The following is a 15,457-nucleotide window of genomic DNA, read 5'->3' as shown; positions in this document are numbered from 1 at the left end:
CTCCCTGAGAAATACTGGTGGCCCACCTTGGTGCGGTATGTCAACTCCTGTTCTGTGTCTCCTCAAACCAAGTTCCCCCCAGAATGCTCCAGCAGGGAAGCTCCTGTAACTTCCCGTGCCTCAGCAACCTTGGTCCCATCTGTCCATTGACTTTGTGACTGATCTTCCCCCTTCTGATGGTTTCACCACCATTCTGGTGGTAGTGGATATATTTTCCAAGACATGTCGATTCTTCCCACTGCTCTCCAGGTCGCTGAGGCACTCTTCCAGCAGGCCTTCCAGCATTATGGCCTTCCGGAGGACATAGTCTCAGACCGTGGCCCCGAATTCACATCCCGAGTATGGAGGGCCGCCTTGGAGAAGCTCGGCGTCACGGTTAGCCTCCCATCTGGTTATCGGCCTCAGATCAGGTGGAAAGGATGAATCAGGAGCTAGGGAGGTTCCTGAGGAGTCACTGTCAGGACCGGCAGGGTGAGTGGGCACGTTTCCTTCCTTTGGCAGAGTAGGCCCAGAACTCTCTACCTCACTCCTCCACTGGGTTGATCCATTTCCAGTGGGTTTTGGGTTTCCAGCCGGCCCTTGCCCCGTGGACCCTGGGCCAGACTGCGGCTCCTGTGGTAGATGAGTGGTTCCATCAGAAGGAACAGGCAGACCGTCACCACAGTGAGACCTCTGTGTTCCATCCTGGGGAACTTGTCTGGCTCTACCAGGAACATCCCACTCCACCTGCCCTGCAAGAAACTGAGCCCCCGGTTTGTGGGGCCATTCAAGGTTCTCCGTCAGTGAGGTGACAGGATACAATCACCCAGTCACTACTGTATCTCACCCATTTTTCATGTCTCCCTTCTCAGGTTGGTGGTTCCTGGTCCCCTAGCTGATGCTGTCCCCCACCCCCCGGACATCAAGGGGGGCCCAGCGTACGCTGTCAGATCCCTATTGGACTCCCGATGTTGTGGGGGTCAGCTCCAGTATCTGGACTGGGAGGGGTATGGGAGGCGTCTTCTCCTCCCCTCCGGCGTACAACGTTGCCAGCGTACTATCCACCGGTCCTGGGAGTCATCATTATGCACACCTGGCACTCATCATTACATGCACCACACCTGGACTCCATTACCGTCATCATTTCCTCCCATTTATGTCACTCTCCCATGTTCACTTACCAGTTGGTATTGTTATTGTGTCTCGGTGTACTGCCTTATGTTCGTGTCGTGTTCTTGGTTTTGTTGTTTTACTAAAACGTTTCACCTACACCTGCTTCCGACTCACCACCCCATCATTACAGAAGGTTTGTACACGTGATTTCATGGAAGCCTCTTGATAAGGATGCTTGTCTTAAAAACAAATATTACAATGTTGTGGAATCCTGCTAAGAGTTTTTCTTGTATTAAGTATAATTATATTTAAAAAATGATTGCTTCCTTCTCGTTGTCTCTTTGACAACACTGAAGAACACTCTGTAAATATGTAACAAGGTGAGCTTGTTTTCCCAGGAACAAAAGACACATAGTGACAGGAATTCTGTCAGATTAACCAAGGAATACAGCAGTTGTTATGGTTACAAGTTATAAATAGTGGCTGGGAGACAGGGGAACTGAGAGTTTCAGGGTGTAAGGCTCAGATCCATCCCAGAATTCACAGCTGAAGCTCAGCAAACTTGCTGGGAAACATTCAGTCAGCCATGGTTCTGACATCAGGCAGGTAAAATCACACTCTTGCATTAATTAGACAGACTACTGTGTGTATAGTGGCCCACCTAGCAGCAGTCATGAATATTAACTTGAATGGTCTGAAAAGCAATTTCTGTAATCCGACCTTCAAGACTCTCCATGAGCTCTATAGCTTTGAGATGCCAATTTTCCTAATGAATGTTGATCATGCACTACATGTTATTTGGTGAATTTCATTGAAATGTAGCACGTTCTATATCTTCTGTGGTCACTGGTCGGTATCTTCCTCCATGGTGTTTGGCGTTTGTGTCATGCACATTGTTCTCTACCCAGCCAGGCGCCTCCATCGCACCGAGTAATTAGAAGCAGCTCGAGGATTTAATGAAGAGGCGCTCGCTTGATGGCAGCAGCGCTTGAGACATTGCCAGTGGCTCCGACTTCAAAGCGGAGGGAGACATGGCTCCAACAGCAAAGGCCGGGAAAAGCTGCAAGAAAACAAGTTGTGGCTTTTCTTTCGATTTGTGGCCTGCCATGGCACTTATTGATACAGATGTAGGACCTTAATTTGACCTAGGTGTATATATATATATATATATATATATATATATACTATTGCAGCACAGGACGTTTAATCTATAATGTAGCTTGATTGGTGGTTAGGCTATTAGCAAGCCAAAAGTTAGCTACATGAAAAGTGCAATACTGTTATTTTTAACCGTGTGATAGTAATGGGTTTTCAGTGAATTTATGTACATCACAAAGCAACTAAAGTGATCAAATTAAGATCCTTCATCTGTAGGTCTGCAGGAAAGTAAAATCATGCCAGCCAGCCAGGGCTTTTAAAAGGCTGATCAGTGTGGCATTGCGTTGCGCCCTTGGGCGGTGGGTGTCATCAGAAATGGAGCCTCTGTAATGATGGTGAGGGTGGGTGGTGAGATAAGATGGGCCACGTGATTTTCCAGTCAGAAGCCATACTACTCCCCTCACCCCTTCCTCCTCCGTTCTCTTGCTTTGAGTCTGCACTGCAGCCTTCCAGAAACAGGCTCGCTTGTGATCAGTGGGTTTCAAAGTGTTTTAGAAGTGTTTTAAGTAATGTATTTGATTGCTGTAAACCTGAAAACATGTCTTTACAGGATAAGTTATGCACTCCATATGCACCCATGCATAGAAGTCCCATTTGACTTTTTTGTAGGTTATAATGTTCTTCCTTACATGCAGGTATGGACCATCACTAGAGTTGTTGGTTCTTAGAAGTACTTGTCTTGTGGGGTCACATAGATAGCGAGATAAAATCAGTGTGCCAGGCTTTGCCCAGAGGTTATAGGCTCCTTTGAGATAGAAAGCTATAGTGTGGGGCAGTCGGACAGTGGAGGAAGCTTAGCTGTTAGCAGCACACTGATCACGTTACACCTATACACTGAATGCCTGTCATGCAGAGTCACATAGATAGCAACGTGCTGGGCTTTACTAAGAAGTTTTCCTTTGAGAACTTGTCGTATGGTGCCATATACTGTATTAGATAGTGAGCTGAACGCAGTGTGTTGGGCTTTTATGATTAATGGGAACGTCTGAGGGGTTCTGTTCTGTTCTGTGCTAGGCTGTAGTACTGAAAGGGTTCCGCCCCTACACTCATTCCACATTAACTACATCTATATTCCTCTGGCTTTACCCCTGAGATAAGATTCTCCCTCTCTTCTGTTCACTTTGAGTTGCCCTCAAATTGTATTTAGCTGATTTATAATTAGTTGTATTACATAAGTTGTATAATAAGAGCTCCTATCCGTGCTTGGGCTTTACTTTTATGTAATACTGCAGAATGGAAATGGTTATGTAGAAATATTGAGCTCATAAAACAGCATTTCTTTTGAAACAAGATTCGGAAGAGAATACTTTTTTTTAACTGCGTTTTTTAAAACAATATATATGTTTCTCTGTAAATGATCTATGAAACTGATTATAAGCATTGATTCTTAATCTGTAATTGAAAAGCATAAAGAAATGACAGAATTTTGTATTCTCCTCTGAAGTATAGATCAAGGAGTCCTGGAGATTATTTTTCTCATACACTTATAACTGGTGACTAAAATGACAATTTGTGTTTTCCACAAACTTTGAAGTATTTAGTTGTGTGAAATAGATTATACATTCTGAAAATCCTAATCTGCCTCGCAATATCTCCTAATAGGATTAGTTGAGGGATGTGAGGGATTCTCTCTCTCTGTGTTCAGTCCTCTTGCCTCATCATATATGTTCCTTGGGTTTTATTATAACTACAAGAGGTGTATTGTTACAATTCTGACCTTTTCTAAGTGAGTCACCTGTCAAATGACAAAACCTTCATCCTTGATCCTGTATAGAAAAAGTAGATGACATGGTACTTACTACCCAGTGGGCAAAGCTGATGTCATAATAACCAGTTTAATACCGTTGTAATCTGATTGTAATTACATAATGTCCACCAGTCTTGTCCACTGGGTAGCTACATGTGTTCCATGTGGCTTTTCCTAGTGATGTCACATTGATGTAATTACAATTCTGACTAGAAATAAGAGGCCCATAGAAAAGCGACAGTCTCAAACATCAGAGCCTGTGAATGGGTTATGAACGGGTTGTTAGCATCATAGGAGAAGCTAGCTATCGATCAGGGAATAAGGCTCACCTGGAAATGATGCCCTTCAGATGAAATAAAAGGCACAGTTAGATCTGAGGCTTTAATATAGTACATTATAAGAAATACACAGACCTAAGGATAAACTGATCATTATTTTAATATCATAGTGTTATTGGAGCACATTGTAGACACATTGTAGACATGTTGTAGGTATTTACTTCCACATAGCATAGCAGTAACTCCACAACCTGGTCACAGACAGCATTTACAGCCAATATTTATTGATGGGTCTTTCTCTGCATTAAAAGCTCTATGAAAACCAAACTTGTTTTTATGGCTGATACGTAGGGTTCTTTATTCACATTAATCTGCCTGTCTAACCTCGTTCTCTACGTGTTCACCTTATGGTTATTTATGACCCAGCACCACTCTCTGTGTGACATCACTACACACAGTGTTCCGTTCGGTAACTATACCATTATGACAGGACTAGAGGACTGGGAAGCCTGTGTGCTGGAGGATTGTTGATTAACACTGAAAGTAATTCATACTGCATCATATTTGCTATTTTCTGCATTGCATTTATCACCATTATTGTATGTTACTACAGTTCACCTATCCTCAACAGGTCATTGGGTATCATTTCTTTATTTGACTTGAATACATACTGTATACCATTTATTACAGTGTCCAAAGAAACTTCAATTAAACTGTAACAAGCAGTCTTCTTAAGTATTTTTCTCATGTTCCCCTTTAAGTTAAATGTTTGGCTATGTACTGTATATATTTTCCCATTGAACTAATTTACCATCTTTGAAGTAAATTATATTAACAGCAAATAGCCAATCTATTCTTAGCCTTCTTGAGTAATTGTTCCAATTTCTTTGGCTGTTAACAATACCTCTGATACTGATAGCTCAACTTTTCAACCAATTGCTAGAAAAGGAGTGGGTGACCATCTCCCTTTCTTTTAATCTTCTATCCTTTACTGGGTTTAATTGCTGTTTGTGTGAACATGAGGATGTCTGGTAAAGGGGCCCTTTAGAGTTAATATTTGTGTGTAATTAGAGGAGCAGGCCTGTGAAATACAGATGAAGGTGCTGGATGGCCTCCGGTTCACTAATTGGAATCATCTCCCTGTGTATTTGCTTTTGCAATGCTCATAAAAAAAATTGTGGGAGGGATGGAGGGGGAGGGAAGGAATGAGAAAATGAGGGAGGGAGAGAGAGGGAGAAAACAGAGAGGGAGAGAACTGAGAGAGAGGGAGAGAACTGAGAGAGAGAGGCGACTATTCTAATAATGCAGTGCACACAAAATTTATTTTTTTGCTTAAGGGAGCATATTTCTTATTGAGATTACTGGTTGACATTTTTTGTGGGGTGTTTAAAACAATCAATATTGAAACTTTCAGACGTTTGTGAGCTAATTAAACATGTTCAAAAGCTTTCATGAGATTATTTTCTCACTTCCATTAGTTGAAGACAAGGGTTTAGCTATCTTGGAATTTTTAACATTTCCAAGAAGAAATCCAATAACTTTATTTTCAATAACTATTTTCTTAGGCAGAAAAATAGGAAGAAACTTAAAGCTGCAATATGTAACTTTTTGGGTGACAAAATTCACATAGAAATGTAGTTATAGATCTGTCATTCTCATTGAAGTCATTCAAGTCTATGAAGCCGTATAGCTGTTCTATGTGCGTAAATTCTATGCTTCCAGTATTTAAGTTTTTAGTTTTTGTGTCTTTTGCTTTCGGTTTTGTACAACAGATTCAAACAACTGAAAATACAATATTTCTGGTTATGTAAAATATGTTTCACAACGGTTTAGATGAAACAATGATTCTCTACACTATATTTCCTTGTTTTGTCACATAAATTGAAATTCTGCAAACGATTAGAATTTTAGCAACCAGGACATGGCAGAATGTATTAAGGAATAGCAACTTTTCGTACGTTTCTTCTTAAGTATAAAGTTAAGGAAAAAATGGCACTTAAAAGGAATTTCTTCTCAAGAAGGTTTTGTGAGTCCGGGCCCTGGAGTCTAGTCTGTCTGTGTGGCTGGCCCCCTTTGGATTGGTCCATTGGGTAGGCAGTAGACCAGACCAGTCTGCTGGAGATGCACAGAGAAAGCCAAACTAGTCAACTAGAGAAATCTGTTGGATGCTTCTGCTCCCAGACAAAGACAATGTTCCCCCTGCAGCCAAATACCAAGTGATAGAAGATGAGAGGATCCTGAGTTGGTAGTGCTGTAGCTACTTAGACTATCGATGAAATGTGTGATTGCTATAACTGTCACAAAAACATAGGAAATAGCAGCAATCCTCTGTAATCGATTTAGATCAAATGTCTCCATGCCAATAGAATTGTGGGTGACACTGTGACAGTGAAAGACTACTGTCTTTATCTGCCTTAAGTATTAAATCTGAAGGTCGGTTGAAGGTGTGGTTGTTTGTAATGATAGATCTGTCTGAAGTATTAAATCTGAAGGTTGGTTGAAGGTGTGGGTGTTTGTAATGATGGATCTGTCTGAACACTCAGAATCCCTCCGTCACAAGCGACCTCTGCTGAGAAGTAGTTGCATAATAATTGAAATGATTTAGCAGCTAAACTGAGTGGATTTAGCGCAATCCATTCAAAAAAAATTGACATGGAATAAATCCAGATGAAATATGAGTGCTTGTCCCATAAACCAAATCCCCTCCGTAATAAACAGCTGTCCTGGGTTATGGATGTGGCTGTTGCTTAACCTGACGTTGCAAAGAGGGCTTTGATCAGGATTTCTGCTCTGTCCAGATTGCACTGACTATCCTGATCTTTTTCCAAACCATCTGCCATATTTGCACCACTTTGGCCGGTTTTCCTTTTTTTTAATTACATGTGTGAGTCCAAACAGATTATTAGAAAATGGACAAACATTTGGTTCCCTCATGTTTCCTTTAGTTACTTTTCAGGGCATAAATTATGTCCATTCTGGTCACCAGATGAGTAGATTAATTGGTTTAGCCTGTATTATATTCCTGGTACTTGGGATGCATACTAATGACTGTAAGTGATTCAGAGTGTAATGGTCAAGGTCTTTCTGTAGCATTCCAATGAGTCACGCTGTCACTGAAGACTTCAGAACACCTTCGGAATGAATAGCATTTACAATCTAGAATCGGAAGCATTCTTATACATGCGGAAGAGATTAATCAAACTTGACCAAAACAATGGAAATGCCATGGAAACCCCACACATGCGTCCCCTCATGGGGTATGAATCAAGAATCTCCTCATTGCCGCCCGTCAAATGTAGTCTACATTTGGGCTATTGTTTATATGTTTATATCACACTTAGGTTGGGGTCAAAATCTGAGTATAATGCTGGTATGGATGTCAATCCTAATACATGTTCATATCATCGTTACCAATGCTACCATCTTCGTTACCAATGCTACCATCTTATATACAGTATAGCATTTAGCAAAAAAAAAATCTAAACCCGAAAAGGTTTATTTTCTTAATATTATGCAGCGAAAACACATATCCAAATCTAAATAAAGTGACCACCTTGTGGGCATGTTCGAACACGTAGACCTACATGACGTAATTGACAAATATCCACTTGGTTAGATCAGCCTTTTTCTGTTCCCCACGGTCTGTGTTCCATTGATCTCTTTAATGCATGTAATGTAGTTTACGAAATCTCAATTAGTAAGGCTGGTCTGAATGCTCACTTTAACTAAATACAGGAAGCATAATATAATTCCCATCGTTTCCTACTCTATGTCCATAGTGCCTTCTGAAAGTATTCTCACCCCTTGACATTTTCCACATTTTGTTGTGTTACAGCCTGGATTTAAAATGTATTAAATTGATATTGTGTGTCAAATCAAATCAAACTTTATTTGCCACATGTGCCAAATACAACAAGTGTAGACTTTACCGTGAAATGCTTACTTACAAGCCCTTAACCAACAGTGCAGTTCAAGAAGAAGAAAATATTTACCAAGTAGACTAAAATAAAAAGTATTAATAAAAAGTAACACAATAAGAATAAGAATAACGAGGCTATATACAGGGGGCACCGGTACCGAGTCAGTGTGCAGGGGTACAGGCTAGTTGGGGTAATCTGTACATGTAGGTGGGGGCGAAGTGACTATGCATAGGTAACAAACGAACAGCGAGTAACAGCAGTGTACAAGAGGGGGGTCAATGTAAATTGTACGGTGGCAGTTTTTTATGAATTGTTCAGCAGTCTAATGGCTTGGGGGTAGAAGCTGTTGAGGAGCCTCTTGGTCTTAGACTTGGCGCTCCAGTACTTGGCGCTCCAGTACTGCTTCCCGTGTGGTAGCAGAGAAAATAGTCTATAACTTGGGTGACTGGAGTCTCTGACAATTCTATGGGCTTTCCTCTGACACCACCAATACCCTCTGTAGCGCCATACGGTCAGATGCCAAGCAGTTGCAATACCAGGCAGTGATGCAACCGGTCAGGATGCTCTCGATGGTGCAGTAGTAGAACCTTTACAGGATCTGGGGGCCCATGCCAAATCTTTTCAGTCTCATGAGGGGGAAAAGGTATTGTCGTGCCCTCTTCACGACTGTCTTGGTATGTTTGGACCATGATAGTTTGTTGGTAATGTGAACACCAAGGAACTTAACTCTCAACCCGCTCTACTACAGCCACGTCAATGTTAAAGGGTGCCTGTTAGGCCCACCTTCTCCTGTAGTCCACGATCAACTCCTTTGTCTTGCTCACACTGAGGCACCACACTGCCAGTTCTCTGACCTCCTCCTTTTTGGCCGACTAGTCGTTGTCGGTGATCAGGCCTACCACTGTTGTGTCGTCAGCAAACAATGTTGGTGTTGGAGTCCTGTTTGGCCACGCAGTCGTGGGTGAACAGGGAATACAGGAGGGGACTAAGTACACACCCCTGAGGGGCCCCAGTGTTAAGGATCAGCTTGGCAGATTTATTGTTGCCTGCTCTTACCACCTTGTGGTGGCCCGTCAGGAGCATTATCACACAGTCATCCAGAACAGCTGGTGCTCTCGTGCATGTTTCAGTGTTGCTTGCCTCAAAGCAAGCAAGCATAAAAGACATTTAGCTCGTCTGGTTGGCTCGCGTCACTGGGCAGCCCGCGTCTGGGTTTCCCTTTGTAGTCCGTAATAGTTTTCAATCCCTGCCACATCCGACGAGCATCAGAGCCGGTGTAGTAGGATTCAATCTTAATCCTGTATTGACGCTTTGCTTGTTTGATGGTTCATTGGAGGGCATAGCAGGATTTCTTATTAGCATCCGGATTAATCTCCCGCTCCTTGAAAGCGGCAGCAATAGCCTTTAGCTCGATGCGGATGTTGCCTGTAATCCATGGCTTCTGATTGGGATATGTATGTACAGTCACTGTGGGGACGACGTCATCGATGCACTTATTGATGAAGCCAATGACTGAGGTGGTGAATTCCTCAATGCCATTGGATGAATCCCGGAACATATTCCAGTCTGTGCTAGCAAAACAGTACTGTAGTGTAGCATCCGTGTCATCTGACCAGGTCTGTATTGAGCGAGTCACTGGTACTTCTTGCTTTATACTTTTTGCTTGTAAGCAGGAATCAGGAGGATATAATTGTGGTCAGATTTGCCAAATGGAGTGCGGGGGAGAGCTTTGTATGCATCTCTGTGTGTGGAGTAAAGTTGGTCTAGGATTTTTTCCCCCCCCTGGTTGCACATGTGACAGGCTGGTAAAATGTGCCTACACTGGCTCACTGGCCTACACACAATGTCCCATAAATTCAAAGTGTACAAATTAATAAAAATGAAAAGCTAAAATGTCTTTAGTTAATCAATATTTAACCCCTTTGTCACGGGAACGCCTAAAAAGTTCAGGAGTAAAAATGTGCTTAACAAGTCACATAATAAGTTGCATGACCTCATCTCTGTACCCTACACATACAGTTGAATACGGAAGTTCATATACACCTTAGCATTATACATTTAAACTCACTTTTTCACAATTCATGACATTTAATCTCAGTAAAAATGTCCTGTCTTAGGTCAGTTAGGATCACCACTTTATTTTAAGAATGTGAAATGTCAGAATTATAGTAGAGAGAATTATTTATTTCAGATTTGATTTCTTTCATCACATTCCCAGTGGGTCAGAAGTTTACATACACTTAATTAATATGTGGTAGCATTGCCTTTAAATTGTTTAACTTGGATCAAACGTTTCAGGTAGCTTTTCACAAGCTTCCCACAATAAGTTGGGTGAATCTTGGCCCATTCCTCCTGTCAGAGCTGGTGTAACTGAGTCAGGTTGGTAGGCCTCCTTGCTCGCACACACTTTTTTATGTTCTGCCCACAAATGTTCTATGGGATTGAGGTCAGGGCTTTGTGATGGCTACTCCAATACCTTGACTTTGTTGTCCTTAAGCCATTTTGCCACAACTTTGGAAGTATGCTTGAGGTAATTGTCCATTTGGAAGACCCATTTGCGACCAAGCTTTAACTTCCTGACTGATGTCTTGAGATGTTGCTTAAATATATCCACATACTTTTTCTCCCTCATGATTCCATCTATTTTGTGAAGTGCACCAGTCCCACCTGCAGCAAAGCACCCACACAACATGATGCTGCCACTTCATGGTTGGGATAGTGTTCTTCGGGATTGATTTGCACTTTTCGCAACAAAGTACGTTCATCTCTAGGAGACAGAACGTGTCACCTTCCGGAGCGGTATGACGGCTGTGTGGTCCCATGGTGTTTATACTTGCGTTCTATTGTTTGTACAGATGAATGTGGTACCTTCAGGCATTTGGAGATTGCTCCCAAGGATGAACCAGACTTGTGGAGGTCTACAATTTATTTTTCTGAGGTCTTTGCTGATTTATTTCAATTTTCCTATGATGTCAAGCAAAGATGCACTGAGTTTGAAGGTAGGCCATGATCCACAGGTACACCTCCAATTGACTCAAATTATGTCAATTAGTCTATCAGAAGTTTCTAAAGCCATGACATAATTTTCTGGAATTTTCCAAGTTGTTTAAAGGCACAGTCAGCTTTGTGTATGTAAACTTCTGACTCACTGGAATTGTGACACAGTGAGTTATAAGTGAAGAAATCTGTCCGTAAACAATTGTTGGAAAAATGACTTGTTTCGTGCACAAAGTAGATGTCCTAACCGACTTGCCAAAACTAGAGTTTGTTAACAAGAAATGTGTGGAGTGGTTGAAAAACAAGTTTTTATGATTCCAACCTAAGTGTATGTAAACTTCCAACTTCAACTGTACCATTAACTGTTAGGTCCCTCAGTCGAGCAGTGAATTTCAAACAGATTCAACCACAAAGACCAGGGAGGTATTCCAATGCATTGCAAAGAAGGGCACCTATTTGTAGATGGGTATTAAAAAAAGAGCTTTGTGAAGTTATTAATTACACTTTGGATGGTGTATCAATACACCCAGTCACTACAAAGAAAGTCCTTCCTAACTCAGTTGCTGGAGAGGAAGGAAACCACTCAGGGATTTCACCATGAGGCCAATGGTGACTTTAAAACAGTTACAGAGTAGAATGGCTGTGATAGGAGAAAACTGAGAAAGTATCAACAACACTGTAGTTACTCCACAGTAAGAAGCTAATAAGCAGAGTGAAAAGAAGGAAGCATGTACAGAATATAAAATATTCCAAAACATGAATCCTGTTTGCAATAAGGCACTAGTGAAACTGCAAAACATGTGGCAAAGAAATTATCTTTATGTACTGAATACAAAGCGATATGTTTCGGGCAAATCCAACACAACACAACACATCACTGAGTACCACTGAATCAACCTTACGCATGTTCTAAAAAGTTTCAAACAACTCAACCTCCCCACCAGCTATAATAACCTTATAAGGCCCGTAACTGGAACTCCTTTCTCCCATTAGGTTACTGAACCTGCTCTAGCAAGGTCAAATGTTATTATATATATAAAATTATATTTGCATCAACGATATAGTTTGTTACATTCAGCATGAAAGAATAACACATCATGAATAATACTGAAAGCCTCTGACTGAAATATTGAGAGAGAAATTTGAATAGGACTATATTGATATATTAAATCAAATCAAATCAAAGTTTAATTGTCACGTTCGCCGAATACAACAGTGAAATGCTTACTTACAGGCTCTAAACAATATTGCAAAAACAATCCCTATAAATCCTTGTTGTCTGTGTTGACTATACCCATCAATGAAAAGGTGTTATAATACTCTTAGCCACAAAACTGCATCAGGATCTCCTCCTATAATTTTGTGCAGATTTTCTTAATTTTAGGCCCGAAAGAAGCGAGCTGTCCTTTTACATGCCAATGACCCCTTTATATTCCGCTATGTTTATTTTTCCCGGCTTTTGTGTTTTGGAGTGTCGGTATCCCTGGTAATATTGTGCTGTCCCAATGCATATAATATGTTAATTTGTGCATAGAGATCTTTTTAAATTCGTATTCCTAATTCGGTGCATTTGTAGACCAATTTGGAACCTGTAGAATCACTGAATTACCCATCATTCTGTCTGCTTCTATTTCATTATGTGATGTCATGTAAATGCCTCATAATGTATGCATCATAATGCTTTTGGTAAAAACCATAGAGATCCTATTAAATGACAAAATCTTAAGTCTATGCTAAAAACATTGATGACCAAACTGTATGGATCTGGAGGGGAAAGGTCTCCCCTCACATATGAACAACTACATACAGTTGAAGTCAGAAGTTTACATACACTCATACGGAACACAAACAGACTGCGCGCGGGCGCCATCATAGCATAAATGTATTTTGTCCCCCCACACCAAACGCTATCACGACATGCAGACTGAACTGAACTACATTAATTTGGGGACAGGTCGAAAAGCATTAAACATGTATGGCAATTTAGCTAGCTAGCTTGCACTTGCTAGCTAATTTGTCTTATTTAGCTAGCTTGCTGTTGCTAGCTAATTTGTCCTGGGATATAAACATTGAGTTGTTATTTTACCTGAAATGCCCAAAGGCCTCTACTCCGGCAATTAATCCACACATAAAATGGTCAACCGAATCATTTCTAGTCATCTCTTTTCCTTCCAGGCTTTTTCTTCTCTTGACTTTATATTTCGATTGGCAACTTTCATAAATTAGGTGCATTACCTCCACTGACCTCGTTCGTCTTCAGTCACTCCAATGAGGAGATGGCACGTGGTTCTACAAACCAATGAGGAGATGGGAGAGACAGGACTTGCAGCGCAATCTGCGTCAGAAATAGAACCGATTTCTATTTTAGCCCTTGGCAACGCAGACACTCGTTGGCGCAATAATTGAATAACATATATTTCTAAATGTATTTTGCAATGCTTGCGCATTGTGAGCGGTGTGGTCAGCCTATTAGGTTGGAGTCATTAAAACTTGTTTTTCAACCACTCCACACATTTCTTGTTAACAAACTATAGTTTTGGCAAGTCGGTTAGGACATGTGTGCATGAAACAAGTAATTTTTCCAACAATTGTTTACAGACAGATTATTTCACTTTTAATTCACTGTATCACAATTCCACTGGGTCAGAAGTTTACATACACTAAGTTGACTGTGCAAAGTGATGATCTTGACTGACCAAAGTCAGATCATTTTTATTAGGATGAAATGTCAGGAATTGTGAAACTGAGTTTAAATGTATTTGGCTAAGGTGTATGTAAACTTCCGACTTCAACTGTATCTCATGGCCCGCTGTCCTGTTTTCCCCAACTTTTAAACTAACCCTCAAATCCTTTCAAATAAAGCAAGGTTCATAATGACTCAAATAAGCACTAGGTCTAAAACATAGGCAACAAATGTGAGCTGGTAGATTAATCAACCGAGACTGGAAAGGATTAAATTTAATTTCAACAATTGAATTTCCAAGATAATTCAAGTGCAATGATCCCACAGGAAATATGGAGTTAGCTGGCTGCTACACACTATAGTTGCCTGGCTCTCTGGGTGGATCCATAAAAACACCTAGGGGTGTTCAAGTACTATGATCAGTGACTGAACCAGGTAAGATTCCAGGTAATTTTCAAGACATATTCCCCAGAAACCTTCCAGGTAATTTACGAGGAATTTTTCTAATTGCCACAAATTAACTGCCAGATATCATACATTTAGTTCAAATAAACACATTTCTGAAGTGGGAATTGCATTGAATCAAATGATTAATTTACAATGATTTGCCACCGTAAGGGCAGGGTGCTGTTAGTAACTATTTGCTGTTGTGGAATTATGAAAAGTCAATCCAAGCATCCTGGCACTCTCCTGCTAATGGCTTGGAGTGAAGATTGTCACTCTGAAATGGTACTGAAATGGCACTGTCAGTAGTCACTTTAAAAAAGGAAATCACTGCTGCCAAAACTATTGATCATGTTCAAGCAGCGGTCATTTTAAAGTGTTTATAACATTCTCACATTTATACACCTCATCCATCAAATATTGAGTAGGGAGATGTTGATGTTTTACAAAAGGAACTGCACTGAATGTTAATTATTGATCCAGAATGTGCGCAGGCAACACAGGCAAATGATGACCCAGGATAAACAGTCAATTGACGATCCTAGGGCTGGTTTCACGGACACAGATTAAGCTTAGTCCTGGACTAAGAATCTACAATGAACATGCCTTTTAGTCAAAGGCTAAATACCTATCCAGGAAACTGGCCCTCAGTGTGCTACATTATGTACTGTACCCTACAGTATCGTTGCAGCTGTTGAGACCCGCAGTGCAGGCCACTGCTGGTCTGGGCATTAATCAGCAGCAGTCTGTCTGATGCCAGATAGTTACCAAGACAGTCACTGTGCCCAACCCCAGACTCTCCTCAGGAAGATGCAAGGTTATTTACGCTAGCTCTGAAGGTCCCCCTGCCTTCGACAAACCATGTTTATCTTGTCCAAGTCTCCAGAGCTAGCCCCCAGAGTGGGCATCCTGGCTCGCCTCGGCCTCTCACAGGGATATTAACAAGATGGAAACAAGCAGAACCGGCTCTGGGTGGAAAATCCATCTCCTGGCCTACCATCTGTAGAAGAGGAAGGAATTGGCACATGGTGTTTGTGCCAACAGTAGAGTGCCCTGGGGGCACCCGAGAGGACGGATGGAACGACATGGTTTAACTCAATGATGAAAGTGTTGTTTAAAGCAAGGACAGCATTAAAGA

General features: G+C 41.2%; 1 pseudogene; it reads left to right on the top strand.

Moving 5' to 3' along the window:
- The first annotated feature begins 222 nt into the window (after window positions 1-222).
- LOC110526965 overlaps window positions 223-15,457 on the top strand; it is a 39,473-nt pseudogene continuing 24,238 nt past the window's right edge.

This window comes from Oncorhynchus mykiss, chromosome 6 (genome assembly GCF_013265735.2).
Source record: "Oncorhynchus mykiss isolate Arlee chromosome 6, USDA_OmykA_1.1, whole genome shotgun sequence".
Lineage (NCBI taxonomy): Eukaryota > Metazoa > Chordata > Actinopteri > Salmoniformes > Salmonidae > Oncorhynchus > Oncorhynchus mykiss.
The sequence above is the reverse complement of the archived record's forward strand: the minus strand, read 5'-3'. Positions and strand labels throughout refer to the sequence as shown.